Source organism: Prionailurus viverrinus, chromosome D3, assembly GCF_022837055.1.
Source record: "Prionailurus viverrinus isolate Anna chromosome D3, UM_Priviv_1.0, whole genome shotgun sequence".
Lineage (NCBI taxonomy): Eukaryota > Metazoa > Chordata > Mammalia > Carnivora > Felidae > Prionailurus > Prionailurus viverrinus.
Window position 1 is genome coordinate 21181045 of NC_062572.1, and position 14186 is coordinate 21195230.

Consider the following 14186-nt stretch of genomic DNA (forward strand, 5'->3'; position numbering starts at 1 on the left):
CGGAGGGTCTGTTGAAGATCTGAGCACAGAAGTCACCCCCTGAGCCACCTGAAGGGTAATGTCACCAGACCCAGAGAGTGAAGGGAGATTTTGTCTCACTTCCCAATGGGACTGACGCACTACATAAGCATTAGCACTATCCTGGCATATGAGACAGTAATAGTCAGCTTGTCCTCATGCTGGAGTCCAGAGATATCAGAAAACCTGAACTGGTCAAAGCATCTTTGGATCCGGAAAATGATAGGAGACCCAAGATCCCTGGAGTGCATCTGACTCTGATTTGGATCTCAGCAGAAACCAGGGATGGTTCTTTGCCTTCTGCCAGTGCCTATATATGGTGTCACTTCTCAGGGTGCAGATGTGGGTCAGCACCGGCTGGGAGAGGTTTGCTTCTTCCAAACACAGACACTCCTGTGTAATGGGGCAGGGATGGAGGTGAAGTTGCTTGGGGGTCTGATCCAAAGGGGTTGACAGAGGGACAGGGGACTCCCCAGTTGTCTGAGAACTGGAAGGGAATGTGAGGGGTCTACATGCAGTTGTATGTTCTGTCCATTTTCCTCCCGAGGGATGGACCCTGGAGATAGGAAACTACAGCAAGATCACTTCTAGTTTCCTCTGAAATCCTAATATGGAGATGGATGTCAGACCTGAAGAGCCAGAGGGAGAGACTGAGGGTCTGAGGGACATGGGAACAGATGGGAAAAGAGGAGGGAGGGTTTGGGGGGTGTTGGCAGGGAGAGTCTGCAGGATCTGGTCCAGATTCACATGTAGCTGGTTCAGACAGAGGGCACTTTGACTATGACTAGGGTTATTGTCCATATGTCACCTGTGGGTACATCAGTAGTGACACAAAGCCCTTTAAGGACCACATGGTGACACTGATGTGTGGATGAATGTTTGCTGGGCAGCACGTTCAGGTGCAGACACAGTATTTATTCTTGTACATCTTCTCCAGACCCCATGGGGATGTGCGGTTGGCCTCTGTTATGTCAACTGTCAGTGTCTTCCCGGGATGCCCAATTTTTTCTCACATTACATTCAAACATGAGCATTTCTATTTTCCCTGTTCAAGGAAAGATCTTTCTGCAGTAGAATCCCATCTGCATGTGTCTCCAGGTAAGTTTCATACTGAAAAGATGTTGGGATCATGATCTTTGTTCAAAGGTATTTTCTCTCGCTTGCTCACTATCTGAGATGCTGTGAGCAATGAAAGCCGCTCCCACTGCCATGAGCTGTAGCACAGTAATAGTCATCCTCGTCCCCAGGCTGCGGCCCAGAGAGGAGCAGAAGCCCTGACTTGGCCAAGGCATCTTTGGATCCAGCGAAGAGGCTGGGCACCCTGGAGTCTTCTCCATTCTGAGTCTCCCCCTTAAAATTTCTTGCAGGATTTGTTTAGTGGTCACAAATTCCTTTAGCTTCTGTTTCCCTGTTAACTCTTTATCTCTCCTTACATTCTGAATGACAGCCTTCCTGGAGGAAAGATTCTTGGCTACATATTTTTCCCATTCAGCCCATTGAGTATATCCTGACACTCCTTTCTGGCCTTCCAAATTTCCGTGGACAGATCTGCTGTGACCTTGATCTGTCTTCCCTTAGAGGTTAAGGACCTTTTCCACCATGCTGCTTTCATGACTCTCAGTTTTTCTGTGTATTTTGTGAATTTAGCTATGATATGCCTTGGTAATGCCCATTATTTGTTGAATCTAATTTGTGCTCTCTGTCCTTTTGGATTTTGATGTCTGTACCTTCCCTAGATTAGGGAACTTTTCAGCTATAATTTGCTCACATATATGTTCTCCCCTTTTTCTCTCTCTTCATCATCTGGGACACCCATGATATGAACGTATGCCTCTTTGTAAGTCCCTGAGTTCTCTAAATCCTGTGTTGTCATCTTTTGCCTTTGTTTTTCTCTTTTTTTTCGGCATCATTATTTTCCATAATTTTATCTTCTGTAACACTGATTGTGCTCTGTTTCATCCATCCTCACTGTCATGGCATCCATTCAAGATTGCATCTCAGTTACAGCATTTACAACTTGGGCTTGACTAGATTTTAGTTCTTTTGTCTCTGCAAAAAGGGATTCTCAGGGGTCTACTATGTTTTTTTCAATCTCAGCTAGAATTCTTATAATCATGGTTTTAAATTCTAATTTAGACATCTTACTTATATCTGTGTTGATTATATCCCTGCACATCATTTCTCCTTTTACATTCTTTTGGGGTGAATTTCTCCATCTTGTCACTTTGGGGAAAAATAATAATAAATTAAAATTAAAAATTAAAATTAAACAAATTTTTTAAAATAAGCAAAGAAAGGAAGCTAGATGCTAGATGTGTCTTGGTCTGCTTGAGGAGAGATCTTTGATGGAAAAGAGAAAAAAGAGAAAAGAAAAACAGTTTACAAATTTACAATATTTTTTAAAAAATAAAAGTATACAAAATGAAGAAAATAAAATAGAGTAAAAAGTTTTGCTCTTTTTTTATCCAAGAAAGAAAAGAAATAAAAACAACAACAAAAACTGGAGCAAACAAAAGAACAAACGAACAAGCAAACAAAATGAAATTGAAAGAAGCTAGATCCAGTGTCTCCTAGAACTGAAACTTTGTAGCACAACATGGTCCCCAGATTCAGCCCATGGAAGGGGTTTGCCTTGTTCTGGGGGATGTGCCCAGAGGTTGCAGATGGATAGGGCTCTGTGTAATGGCTCCATTCTCCATTTGGTGGTGCTGCTTCGCTCACTGGGGTGGGTAAGTGTGGGTCTGCTACAGGCGAAAATGGCTGCATCCTGCTCTCTAGTCTCCTGAGCAGAAAAATTTCACACCCTCTTGGATGCGCACCCTGTCACCTCTCCTTTGTCTCAGGCTTCTGTCCATTACCCACTGTGTTTATTTATTTATTTACACTGTCTGTGTTTATTTATTTATTTTGAGAGAGCGAGACACAGTGTGAGCGGGGGAAGGGCAGAGAGAGAGATGGAGACACAGAATTGGAAGCAGGTGCCAGGCTCTCAGCTGTCAGTACAGAGCCCAATATGGGGTCAAACCCATGAACCATGAGATCATCACCTGAGCCAACATGGGAATGCTTAACCAACTGAGCCATCTAGTTCCCCAGAGCTTAGGTCTTCAAAGCATTTAGAGCACTCAGCACTTCAAGAAGACACATGTGTTAGTATAAATTGGTCGCAGAATAAATTAGATTGATACTAGGTGATCTGTCAATCTGAGGAAAACTTCCATGAAAGAAGGTATACTGTAAAGCACCCCTCAGTTCCCAACCCCATGCCACATCCCTCCTAGGGATTGGTGTGGCTGAAGAAACCAAGCCCTAGCCAGAATAAATGAATAATAATAATTATTGTTATTATTATTATAAACAGATGTGGATTTCTCTTTCATCTTGTATGACCTTAATATCTTGGCTTTATGACTAGTGAGCATATTCTGCTTGGTGTTCACAGTCTGGAAAATGTACCTGTTTGGGTGCAACTTTTTGGCCAACCAAACAGACTGGAGAACATTCTCCCTCTGTCTGTCTATGCCTCTGTCTCTCTCTTGGTCCAGATGGGCCTGCTGTTGGGGGAGTTAGTCATGAGAGTTTCCAGACCCTAGGAAACATCTGTCACCTCAACCTTCAAGTTTGTTTGTGCTGGAAGGTCTATTCCAGGAGCACCAGCCCAGTGTCCCAGTTTAGTGGGCCTGTGGCACCGTTGTGTCATAATTACCCGTGAGACTGGGGACGCCATTTTCACTACAGCCTCCTTACCACCTGTGCAACAAAGGTTTTTGCTTTCTTAGATTAATTTAGGAGTAAACTTTGGATTGTTGGGCAACCCAATCAGGTGTAGGCCAGCAGCATGGGTGGTGAAAGAATTCACCCAAGCAGAGCAAAGGAGATAGAAGTTTAGGGAATACGCTGTAAGGGAGCAGCAGGCAGGACAGCAAAGCAGAGATGGTCTCCCAGGAGGCAGTGGTGGGGGCTGTGGTCAAGAGGGGAAGGTAAGGAGGTGTGAAATATTTGGCTTTTTTTTTCCTTTTTTGGTACCTGTGTCTGGGTAGGAGTCAGCTAGGGCTTATAGATATTTTGAGGTGACTTGTCTAACGGGCCTGTTTGCATCCAGCCCACTCGTCACTGTGGGACCTTCTACCATACTCAGGTGACCATTGCTCAAGCCTGTCGCCTAAAACTGGCCTCTATGTTCCCGCTTGCTAGATCAACAATGACAAATCCTTGCCATTTAGGCAGAGGTCTCATCTTCAGTAGCGGCTCATGTTGAACAGTGGGGGTGTGCTGTCCATACATAAACTTGTCTGTCCGTCTGGGGTTCTGTGCAGTTATAGACCAGAGCATGTTATTATACTATCATGCTGACGGGTGATTTGAGTGAGATTCCTTGGTGGCCTGGTCCATGGGATTTAGGAGGGGCAGATCCTCTGGTGCCCCGGGCTGGAATCCTTGTTGAACCATCATTCATATATGGAATTCTTGCATTCTGGAGGACACAAAGTTCAAAAGTGGATTAAATTGGAGGGGGGAAGGGGCAACAATTAGGCATATGCGTATTGAAGCCACAGGTCCTAAAAGAGAAAGAAGGCAGCGTAGCCATGACCAGGTTTCTTTCCAGGAAAACCATCCTTATGTTGCCCAGTCCCAGGGGGAGGAAGGTCGTTCAATCAAACCGTAGACTTTTTTTTATGTTCCCTGATTGACCCTTTAGCAGGACACAGATACCTTCTGGCCTCAGCTAGGAGATATAAACTCAGTCATTTCTGCAAACCGAATGTGACTAAAACCTCCAACTGGGTTTGTATCATCATAAAGGGTCTACCTATTGTAGACCCTGGGGCATGTGTACTTGGCTCTATTCCCTCACCTGTGTGCACTCCTAGGATGCCTGTGCTGTGTCAGGCAATAACACTGTGCCACTCCTTCCTCCTCAAAGACAGGTGTTCCCACAGTGGTGTCCCATACACAAGCCTCCACTGAAGCTTCTCAATAAAAGAGATGCAGGGGTTTTTGTCTCACTTCCTGCTTATCTGAATCACTGTGAGTAACGATAGCTGCTCCCACTACCTTGATATATAGCACAGTAATAGTCAGCCTCGTCCTCAGGCTGCAGCCCAGAGATGAGCAGAAGCCCTGCATTGGCCGAGGCATCTTTGGATCCAGAGAGGCGGCTGGGGACCCCAGGGCCCTGGTGCTTATCTGAGTCTGAGTAGTAGTACAGGAGATACCGGGGAGGGCTCCCTGGCTTCTGTTGGTACCAGTATATGTTATAGCTTCCAACATTGATGTCCCTGCTCAGGGTGCAGGTGAGTCTGGCTGTGGCTCCCAGAGATGCAGAGAGGGAGGCTGGCTGAGTCACGACATGCTGGGACAGGGAACCTGCAACCACAGACACAGCAGACGGAAGACAAGGGACAGGGTACATGAGATTGGGGAGTTGAGCCACAGGGATTTGACTCTGGCTGCGGGCCCACCCTGGTGCCCTGGATCCTGTCCCTACCTGTGCAGTGACAGAGGAGCACGAGGAGGATGGGGATCCAGGTCATGGTGACACACCCCCTTCTTCGGCCCACAGCTAGGGCTTGTCTGCCCCGGGTCTCTCTTATCCCCTGTGCACAGGCCTCAGAGAGGAGGGGCTGCTCATGCAAATGGGACCCACACCTGCCTCTTCTCCATGTGCACACACAGGGTCTGTGGCCCTTGCACACGGAGACTTCCTGATGCACTGTGTTCCCCCTGGGTGGGCCTGGAGGCAGCAGCTGAGGGGACCACACACAGGTCAAAGTCCAGGGGATTCCACCAGGCCCTGATGGGACACACCTGCCCTGTCCCCACAGGAAACACGGGGGCCCAGACCTGGGGCCTCCTGTCAGTGCAGGACTGCCAGCTGGATCCCCTGTCCTGCAGAAACCCTTAGACATGATCTCACAGCAACCCCTGCTGCTCTCCGGGCAAACGTCTCATTCTTTCCACTTTCTCGTTCTTTCCCACTGCTGCTAATGCTCTCCTTGACCTGCGTCCCTGATGTTTGTGCTTCCACCATGTGAGACAGACCCTTCAGAGAAGGATGGAGGTCCTGGTGTTCTCTCCCTGAACCGGGTTTTTCCTTGGGCAGGGCTATTGTGGGAAGAACAGGAGCAATCTTGACCCAGGACAGTCTAGGAATCCCGGTGGAACTGATGACAAGATGCAGGGAACAGAGAGCAGGGGATCTGCCCCCACAGGGGGCTCCTAGGGGGCAGGCTGACTCTGGGTGATGAGTGAACAGGAACTTGGTGAGCGGTCACAAACCTTCACAGAGAAGGACACAGATTATGGAAATCTGTGCCTTTCTGGAGCATGGCAGAAAGGACTCCACAAACTCTGATGAGGCTGCTGAGGGTATGGGGACAGAGCAGGGCCTGGGAGTCCAGTAGGACCACTGTGGGGCCATCCTGCAACCTCCCATCCCTGTGCTGGGAGTCTTTTCATTCCAGCTGGGCTTCTCCTGGTCAGTGCTGCTCATTAGAGATTTAGTACTGCAGGAAGTTCTAAGACAGATTTTGGGGCGAGGAGAAGTAGAAGGCAACCCCGGGGGATGGTTGGAGGAAGATGACAGCAGAGAAAACAGGAAGGGTGAAATGGGTTGTGTCCCCTAGTGGGACACAGGGAGGTAACTGAATGGACCGCAGGCTGTGGGAGAGGGAGTGATGGTCCAGAGAGTTACGTGGCTAGAGGGTGATGCCCACAGAGACAGGAATGCTCTGACTGACACAGGGGAAGTCAGGTGGGAGAGCAGATGGAGGGCAGGTGATGGGTCTGTTGTCCCCGTGTCAAACTGAGACCACGGTGTGACATGTTGAGAGGCGTGGAAACATCACAGACAACCAGGGCTTTAGAGACGCCTTCTGTCCCCCATAGGAAGGATGTGGGTGTTACAGTATTTGCCTGACTGACGGCTTGGCCTGCATAACTTATTCAGTTGTCCCCATCAGCAGATTAGTGAATGACAACATGGCTCTTAATGTCATATGAATAAGCATCTCACAGGGAGCAGGTTGCTGAGGTTGCTGGCTCTGACCATTTGTTGATATATTTAGGTGCTGAACCCCCTCCCCTTCATTATATGTGCAGATGTAGAAAGGAAGCCCAGTCTTGGGGTCACACTGGTGAGATGGACACACACTGGGAGAGATGGGATGGGCACATCGGGATGAACCACTGCACAGCACAATCAGGCTAGGGAGCCTCCCTTCCCATGGTGGTGTCGACCATCCTCCCCCTCGCTTGCTTCCCTGCTGCTCAGGGCTGAGACATTCTGAGCCCTGGTTGCACATCTCCATAGATTGAGATCACTGTGGAATGCCACTACCCGGAGACAGCATACAGTGCTAATCTGCCACATCCTCAAGCTGGCCCCTGTGATGGTGAGGACGGCTTTGTTCCTGGAGATGGACCTGGAGATGTGATCAAGGACCTGAGACAGGTGACTGTTTATGGTAGATAAGGGTGTGGGCACCCCTGCCTGGAGTCTTTTGGTACCAGCCAGGGAAGTTACTGATAGATACTGACCCAGAGCTAGTCACAGGTGAGTGTCACCATGACTCCTGCAGACACTGACTGTGATAGCTCTTGGATAACCACAGTATGAGAATTGGTTCCTAAAACCAAAAGGAGGCACATGTGTTATTATGAGAAGCAAGGGTCACCCTGAAACCTTGATTTTATGTGCCCTCCAAGAAAGCAGTCTCTTCCCCTGACCTGAGCCATAAGCAAGGAACCTGAGAAGAAGCACCATCCAGGCCATGGTGGGGATCCTCACAGGTCTTTCCTCCTCATGTTCTTGGGTTGGATTGGGGTCTCCTCTGGGCCTTTTCATGCCTGCAGACCTATGAGGAGGAGAGGTGCTTCATGCAAATTAACTTCCTCTCTTTTACTGCCCCTTGGTCACCCTGATGTCCCCTGGGGGAGACCTTGAAAGAGGCATATATTGGGACTACCCAGAATCAATGACTGCAGGGAGCCTGGGACACTGAGTGACAAGGTGACATCTTGCCCCGAGTCATCTCCTCCATGTCCCTGGTGGCCTCAGTCCCAAGTTTCTTGCCTGGAAAGGCAGACTGAGGGCATGCATCTGCTTCTCACATCCTGGCCATGCTTCTAGTTCATTCCACATGTACCCCATCCCTGGGAATATTTTCTGCCCTCCCCAATGAAATGGACTCTTGTCTCTTTGGAGAAACTTAGTGGTCAGTCCTCCAGGAGTGAGTCCACTGGGAATTTCAAAGCCCGCACTGGGTATGAACAAACAGGGTCTCTTCTGACTCAGTCCTAGTCCCTGTCTCCTGATAGCCACGGGGCAGAAGACCAGAGGTGGGGGAGTCTACACCAGAGGCACCCCAGGCTGTGGAAGTCACCCTCATTTGCTCTTGGAAGCCATCTATTATCTGAAGTAGCAACAGTGTAACTGCTGGTTTTGAGGGGAAGGTAATCATATCACCATTAAATTATGAGATTTCTCCAAACATCAGGGAAAATAAGAATCTGAACGAAAATGGCACTGTCTGAAAACATTGTGTAACCATCCCGAGGCATTGTAAAATACCCTTGCCTTGTGTAGTCGCTATGCAGCAGAAAGAACTAGAAGGGTGGCCGGGGAAATGGAAAAACATACAATTTCTGGAGTAATAGGTGAAAGAAAAGCCACAAAATTGGACTTCATCCCACTGTGGAATAAGAATGTGATCCAATGCTCGTTTCTGAATGGTTAGTAGATTGTTTCGTGATACGTATACGGCCATTGCTTTCTTTGTCATCAACTGTGTTCAGAGACTTAACTCACATCAGACATAAAGATTTATAGTAAATTCGGGCACCTGGGTATCTCAGTACATTAACTATCTGACTTTCGATTTCAGCTCAGGTCGTGATCTCACAGTTCCTGGGTTCAAGCCCTGCATCGGACTTTCTGCTATCAATGCCAAGCCTGCTTCTGTTCCTCTGTTTCCCTCTCTCTCTGCACCCCCTCAAAAATAAATAAATGTCAAAAAAAGATTCATATTAAATCCAATTCTATTAGCCAAAATCATTCTTGAGGCAGTGGTTAAGGTGTAATTATATGCATCAGATTTCAAGATGAAGAAGAAGACCTAAAACTTAAGAGAAAAGTTATCAGTTCACATCCGTCACTACAAAATGCTGAAGCACATGAGAAGTCACAGAATACTCTGAACCTTATCTGTGACTATTGCTGATAAGGGAAGCTGTGTGTATAATGTATTTCATCCAGAATTCCTATATCCAGTGTTTTCCACAACAAAAGTAACCTTAAAATGACCATACTACCCAAAACAATCTATAGATTCACGGCAATTCCTATGAAAATTCCTATGATATTTTTCACAGAAATAGAAAAAAAAGTCCTGACTTTTATATAGAGGCAGAAAAAGACCTAAAAGTGCCCAAGCTATCTTGAGAAAGGAGAATAAATCTGGAGGCACCATACTTCCTGCTTAAATTTAACACAAGGTTCTAGGAATACAAACAGTATGAAACTGGCCTAGAAAGCCACACATAGATAGATACCACAGAATAAAAAGACCAGAAGGTAATCCAAGTTCCTCTTGACCACCAAGGAGTAAGTACACTGAAAACAGGGCCTTTGCAAAGTTCCTAGAGGAGAAGTGACATGGAGTTTGGAGGGGATTCAGATAGGCATATGGATGAATCATACAGCAGGTGACCCAATCGAGATCCTAAGGTTCTCACTGGTGTTCCTGACACACTCTGGGAGAGAAAGCTGGTATTCTTGGACACCTGGCAATGGGACACATTGGTACGCATGCCATGGTGGTCAGCATGCATCGACATGGTCAATCCGGGGTAAGAAGCCCAGCCTAAAGACTCTCTCAGCCGCGTCAGGCCACATCTGCCAACAGCCCCCATGGGAGCTGCCCTCTGCCCTCTGCTGCTTCCTGCATTGGCATGGGTTCCTGGGGCCTGGCTCCTCTGCCATTCCTGATTACCCATTCCCCTGTTGGGTGCTCGCGATGATGAAAAAGCTCTGGAAATGGACAGTTGTGGTGGTTACAAAACATGGTGAGTATACTCAGTATCTCTGAATTCCACAATAAAGAGTGATTAAAATATTAAATCTTGTTATGTTTATTTTCATCACTATAAATTATCAGTTCAAAATCAAATTATATGTAAGAAGCTGTACTAATACAAATATCCTTCTTGTCCTGGTATGTGGTACCCTATTGTAACTCATCGTCATCAGTAAAACTTGACAGTAATTTTTAAAATTATTTTTCCTGTAGATTCCACATATAAATGAGATCATATAGCATTTTTTTTCTCTGTAGGGCTTATTTCTCCTAGGGTAATATCTGGCAGGTTCGTCCATGTTGTCACAAATGGAAGAACTTCGTTCTGGAAAGACATAGGACTGGACTTCTTTGTGCACAGATAGGGGACCTCCTGCCCTGTCGCCCCACAACCTCCCTGCTGCTTGGATCACAGATGAGCCCTGATGTCACAGGAGAAGAGAGGAGGACAGAGTCAGGGCCTTGGAGTTCAGGAAACCAGCCACAGAGGTACCCAAAGTCCCTGATGGTGTCTGCTTTGGTAAATTCACATCTGTGGGATCTACTTCCCACCTTCCCAAGAGCAGACCCAGCATTTTGTAGCAATGAAGGAGCGCTGCATGTTACCTTCACAAGCACTACGGAGAGTTTTGCTGACACCTAAGTTTCTCCCCTGGCTAACCCCCCTCCCCTGACGTCACAATTTAAGGGCCAAGTAGCTAGCCTGGTTGCCCAGCCAGCTCTGTGCCCGCTATTTCTTCTCTTCTGAGTCTTCCTTGGGCACCAATCGTATTTAGTACATCCTACCTGGAACACACAGCTGTTCAGCCAGCTCTGAGCACAGGAGCTTGCAGGGAAGGGAGCCTCTGCCCCAATCCCTGGAGGAACAGAGTCCACATTCTGGAGGACTGTCCACCTGCTGCGATGGTCCAGACTCTGACCAGAAAACTAAGACAGTGGATGTGCCTTTGTAAAGAGAAAAAGGGCCAGCTCAACACTCTCTGAGTTTTACACTTTAACCACCAGACAAAATGTTGGCATTGTCGTGGGTTTCTTTGATGCCTGTTTGTTTGTTGGCTTGTTTGTTTTCCTGACAACACAAAGAACTTGAATAGGACAGTGGGAGGAGGAAGCGTATTGTGACCTAGAAGCTACTTCCAAAGACAGTCAGTGTGCATTCAAGTTATTTTCAACTGGAAGAGAGTCAGAGTGCAGGGGTCTGAGCAGGCTGAGGTATTTGTCCCACTTCCCCATGAGTGCGTGTCACTGTGACCAGCACTACTGTGCCAAATTGCACAGTAATAGTCAGCCTCGTCCTCAGGCTGCAGCCCAGAGATGAGCAGAAGCCCTGCATTGGCCGAGGCATCTTAGGACCCGGAGAAGCGGCTGGGGACCCCAGGGCCCTGGTGCTTATCTGAGTCTGAGTAGTAGTACAGGAGATACCGGGGAGGGCTCCCTGGCTTCTGTTGGTACCAGTATATGTTATAGCTTCCAACATTGATGTCCCTGCTCAGGGTGCAGGTGAGTCTGGCTGTGGCTCCCAGAGATGCAGAGAGGGAGGCTGGCTGAGTCACGACATGCTGGGACAGGGAACCTGCAACCACAGACACAGCAGACGGAAGACAAGGGACAGGGTACATGAGATTGGGGAGCTGAGCCACAGGGATTTGACTCTGGCTGCGGGCCCACCCTGGTGCCCTGGATCCTGTCCCTACCTGTGCAGTGACAGAGGAGCACGAGGAGGATGGGGATCCAGGTCATGGTGACACACAGAGACGCCCTTCTTAGGCCACAGAGCTGGGGCTGGATGGCCCTGGCCTGTCTTATCCCCGACCACAGGGTCACAGAGGAGGGGCTGCTCATGCAAATGAGACCCACACCTGCCTCTTCTCCATGTGCACACACAGGGTCTGTGGCCCTTGGACACGGAGACTTCCTGATGCACTGGGTTCCCCTGGGTGGGCCTGGAAGCAGCAGCTGTGGGGACCACACACAGCCCCAGGTCCAGGGACTCCTCCAGGTCCTGACCAGACACACCTGCCCTGGCCCACTAGACGCAAGGGGCCCAGTCCTTGCTTTCTGTCAGTGGAGGACTGCCCAGCTGGATGCCCCTGTCCTGCAGAGAGCCCCAGACACAGTGTCACAGTGCCCCCTGCTGGTCTCTGGGTGAACCTCTCCTTTCCCACCACTGGCTTCCCTGATGCCTGTGTTTCCATAACTTGAGATTGACCCTCCTGGGAAAGAGAAAGGTCTTGCTGTGCAGGAATTTGTTCTGTTCTCAGTATAAGAGGGGTTTATATCCTTTTTCTAAAATCACTTATTTATATTGTGGGTCTAGTCTTCCAGGTAGGAAAGGTCAACATGATGCCCAATGAAACCCTTTGAGGGGTCTCTACTTAGGCACTCAGAACAATAATACTCATAAAATTACCAAAAGACAGAGCTTCTAAGGCAAAAGGATTTGGGGCTGACCACTCTCTGCAGTGGGAACAGCTACAGTCCCCGCAATTTGTGTCCAGCATGTTGTGTATAGAGCAATTATTCATTCAACAACCCGTGACGAGATGAATGAATTTCTAGTACCCCAGGCCACCTGGACCCCAAAGATTGTGTCAAAGCTATCTCATCTGAGTGATGGAGAGGTGGAGAAAAGTCAGGCTTTGTCCTTGAGATCACAGCCCCTGTGGCTCTGGTTTGGGACAGAAGACTTTCCTTCAGAATGCAGCCTGGATAGAGGTACCACTGCAGTGACTGAGGGAGTGACAGCCCACCGCTGACAGCACAGGGGGTTTGTGTCTGTTGTCCCCATGAGGCTCGAGCTCCGTGAGAGCAGCACTGAGGCTATGTCACAAAATCAGTGTCCTGACCAAGCTCTGAGTGGAGCTGTAGATGGTTGGGGGATGAGCTGTCCACAGGGATAGAGACTCTCCTGGGGATTCCTGACCATCAGCCTCAGCCCAGGAGAGCAGGTGTTCAGGGCAGAGCACCTCAGTGAAGACTATGATTTATCGCAAAAGGGCCACCTCTGTCAACTGTATCCGTGGAGCTGCAACTATGTCTCCTGTTGTCAGACACTGCATGTGGTACCTGGAAGGACACACGGGGTGCTCCAAGGACATACAGACAGGGATACTGCCCAGGTGCATGAGCGGTGTGCACGGGAATCAGGACACAGAGGTCTGAGCACAGCTGTGGTATGTAAGGTGGGATCTTGTAAGGTGACCCAACTGATGTCCCTGCAGAAGGGAGATAGCCCTGGGTCAGAGGGCAGAACATGTGCCAAGGCCCAAGAAACAGGGGAGGGTGGGGGCTGGTGACCCTGGTGAACATGTCTCCTGGAGGGAAGAGAGATGGACCAGCTGAACACATGAATTCAGCATCTCCAAATGGAACAGAAAGACCTGGAAAAATAAGTACCGATTTACTTAAACATGAAATCTGTGTCTCCCCTTCAGGAAAGCACGTGAATGTACATATATTCATAAAGGCCAAATAGATTCGTAATGATACTTCCCATGCACTTGCTAATTCTGCAGATATGACCTTTTATCCTCACATTATTATGTCTTCCAATCCTGAGTGGTCCACAGGATTGTCAGTGGAAACCCAGCTCTTGTCTCTTCAGGGGCCAGTGACGTGGTCTTCAGGTGATGGGTGACGCCTGGGAGCTCAGGGTTGGGGTGTCGCTTCCCAACTGGCCTGAGGCACTGTGCAACTCCAAGGCTGTTTTTCCATGCTGACCGGAAATAAACAGCCTCCCCCTCAGCCGGAACCAGGGATGTTCAGGGAAGCCAGGCTGCTTGCCCTGCATCCAGAAAATCTGTGGAGATCCCAGAGGGCTAGATGTTTGTTCTTCCATTGAAATGAAGTTTGAGGACATGGCTCAGGTGTTGCTGAAGCCAAGCTTCTGCCTCATTTCCAGCAATGTTACTGTGTCCAGTATAAGAGAACTTGGCCATCATTCTAGGACCTTGATCACTGACAGTGGCCGAGTCAGCTCTGCCTGTCTCACAGACACTCTAAAGGGACCCAGAGGAGTCTGAGCAGGGCAGGAGTCCACTGTGAATGAGAGTGAGGGTTTGGAGCAGAGCTGGCGCATCTCCCACCCACCTT

At 48.5% G+C, this 14186-nt stretch overlaps 1 long non-coding RNA gene across 1 annotated transcript; it reads left to right on the forward strand.

The window, feature by feature from the left end:
- The first annotated feature begins 1217 nt into the window (after window positions 1-1217).
- On the forward strand, window positions 1218-11497 carry LOC125148976 (uncharacterized). The gene is made up of 3 exons (XR_007145752.1): window positions 1218-1248; window positions 7885-7889; window positions 11383-11497. It is a non-coding gene; the product is annotated as an uncharacterized LOC125148976 (long non-coding RNA).
- Window positions 11498-14186: the final 2689 nt, after the last annotated feature.